Raw genomic sequence first — 2,500 nt, 5'->3', positions numbered from 1 at the left:
TACCCAGTCCCACCAGGAATTTGCGGGCATTTCCTCAAAAATGTGCAATCTGAAATGCCCGATGGTGCACAAAGATTTCCAAAAAAGGATTGTTTTTCCAGTGTTGTTGCCATTTTGCTGCGGCAGGAATTGAAAAGCACCATTTTTGTTGCGATTTTAACTTGACTTATTACTGAAAAAAAGCCCACTAAGACACTTGAAAGTAAAGGACGCTGGCGTATTCCATTCATTTTTTTTAAATTTATTTTTTTAATTATCGATTTTCAGTGGTCATTTTGGTTTGAGGTAGATAGGAATTTTAGTTATAGTATGACTAGCCTAGTGGTAAAATAAGTTGCAGGCTTTAGAAGATGGAAAACTACCTCCACAGCTATTGCCTCGTGTGCCGCACCTGGTGTTTAAGTGCAGCAAGGGTGCTTTCACACCACCTCCTCGATTATTCGGTCCAAATCAAATTTGTTACTATGTCAAGTGCAAACTGTGGTGCGTGTTCACATCAGCAATTCAGAGTTAACATTAGCGCCTCTGTTTATATATTCAAATTTCCCATTATACATTTCTAATGCTGTTATTTCAGAATGAAATTTATCGGGGTTCTTGAGCCACTTTATTTCATGCACAGCCGAGTCTGTTTGATTCTGTCACAACATTCAAAACAAACTGAACTAAGAACTAAGTAGGTCATTTGTTGCAGGCTAACTGCTGTTGATATGAAAGCTTATTATATAATGTGAAGCTGCAGGCCAGATTATGAACATGGGTGAAACAGAGAGGTGCCATACAGCAATAGCAGTTGTGAATGTTAGTGTTGTCTTTTGAGTCCATGATTTGGGACAGCAGCACCCTGAAAATAGTTGAAAATAGTAATGCCTGTTACCAGCTACATTATATGTTGTCCCCTTACAAATATTAAGTATGACGTGCTTCTGAAATTGAAAGAAAGATGACATTGAAGTCATGCAAGTAGGATAAAGGCAATGTGCCATGGACTCTACAGTAGAGTATGTGTTTGTTTGGGTGTCTGAGTTGGCATTTAGGTTGCTTGATTGACATCTTTGATGGTGGACAGGTTGGCGCTTTTGATTAACAGGACGGTTTTGGACTGAGAGGTTGAGCAGATCAACTACCACCCTGTTGCTATGGGATGTTGTGTGGTTGGCTGGACTGTGTCCCCTTAAAGTGATACTGTCACATTTTTGGAAATAAGCTCATATTACACATCCCCTTGAGTTACTGTAAATAATTGAGTTTGACCTTTCTCCTGTACTTTCAACCGTTCTCTAAGTACGGCAGTGAAAATTTTACCTCCAAGCTAGCAGTTAACATGGAGTCCTATGAGACCAGTTAACCGCCAGCTGGTCTCATAGGACTCCATGTTAACTGCTAGCATGGAGGTAAAATTTGCACTGCCGTACTTAGAGAACGGTTGAAAGTACAGGAGAAAGGTAAAACTCAATTATTTAACTCAAGGGGATGTGTAATATGAGCTTATTTCTAAAAATGCGACAGTATCACTTTAAGCTCACTCCTACCACTGATTTTACCAGTTTTTGAAATAGGAAGTATGTGTGTGTGTGTGTGTGTGTGTGCGCGCGCGTGCGTGCGTGCGTGTGTGTGTGTGTGTGTGAGTGAGTGGCATTTCTATTGGTGTTAGGTTGTTGTTTGCTCTGGGGCTGCTTGATTGGTTTGGATGGATGCCCTTATGAAAGCACATTATTTGGGAGAGGGGTGCTGGTCATACATCACTCCTTCTATATGTTCTATTTTCCTGTCCTGTGTTGATGCTTCATGGTTCCTCCAGGACGCTGCTTACTTTGTCCACTGCCATGTGCACATTATGCTAGCCTGAATTTACCATCCTCTGATACTAATTTCATTCGTCAAGACGATCTGGAGCTGGAGATCTGGGAGGGGTATTGTTTGGTCTCGTAACCAGACAACCGCCTAATTGTTTTTAAAATTTTAAATTAGCGATTGGATAAAGAGTTCACCCTCCATCTTCTAAATGTTTGTCAAATGAGCAGTTCCAATCCCCCTGTATCAATGAAATTAGTTCGATGGGATGGCAAAACCAGGCTAATGTCACACAACCTCCATGAGATTCCCAAGGTGTGCCTCTTGCAAGGAGTAATCGCAACTCAGCCTAATCCCATCAGCCTCATTGTCAATTTCTCACTACCATCGACCAGACTGCAATTTTTGATGTTGAGGGCATACCTGCCACATTGCATGTTGACTAGGTGGCTTAAACCTAGACCTTTCCCTAAACCTAGCCGTCAGTGAAGTTATGCTGCCACAAGGGAATGCCTTTGGGGCACATGTCACAGTTTGACTCCAAGCACATAGAATACCTCGGACGTCAAAAATTGCAGTCTGGTCAAAGGTAGTCAGAGACTGACGAGTTGGGATGAGACACTTTGCAGTAGTTAATCATGGGGTAAGGACAAAACATGGTTCAAAATCAGGGGCTCCTACATAAGCAGAGTTTGACTCTTGCATG

The 2,500-nt window shown here is 41.7% G+C and overlaps 1 protein-coding gene across 1 annotated transcript in view; it reads left to right on the top strand.

The window, feature by feature from the left end:
* Nucleotides 1–2,500, top strand: part of kif1ab (kinesin family member 1Ab) — a 64,001-nt gene that overhangs the window by 21,026 nt on the left and 40,475 nt on the right. The window lies entirely within an intron of this gene.

This window comes from Engraulis encrasicolus, chromosome 18 (genome assembly GCF_034702125.1).
Source record: "Engraulis encrasicolus isolate BLACKSEA-1 chromosome 18, IST_EnEncr_1.0, whole genome shotgun sequence".
Taxonomy (NCBI): domain Eukaryota; kingdom Metazoa; phylum Chordata; class Actinopteri; order Clupeiformes; family Engraulidae; genus Engraulis; species Engraulis encrasicolus.
This window is presented reverse-complemented; position numbering and strand designations above follow the sequence as displayed.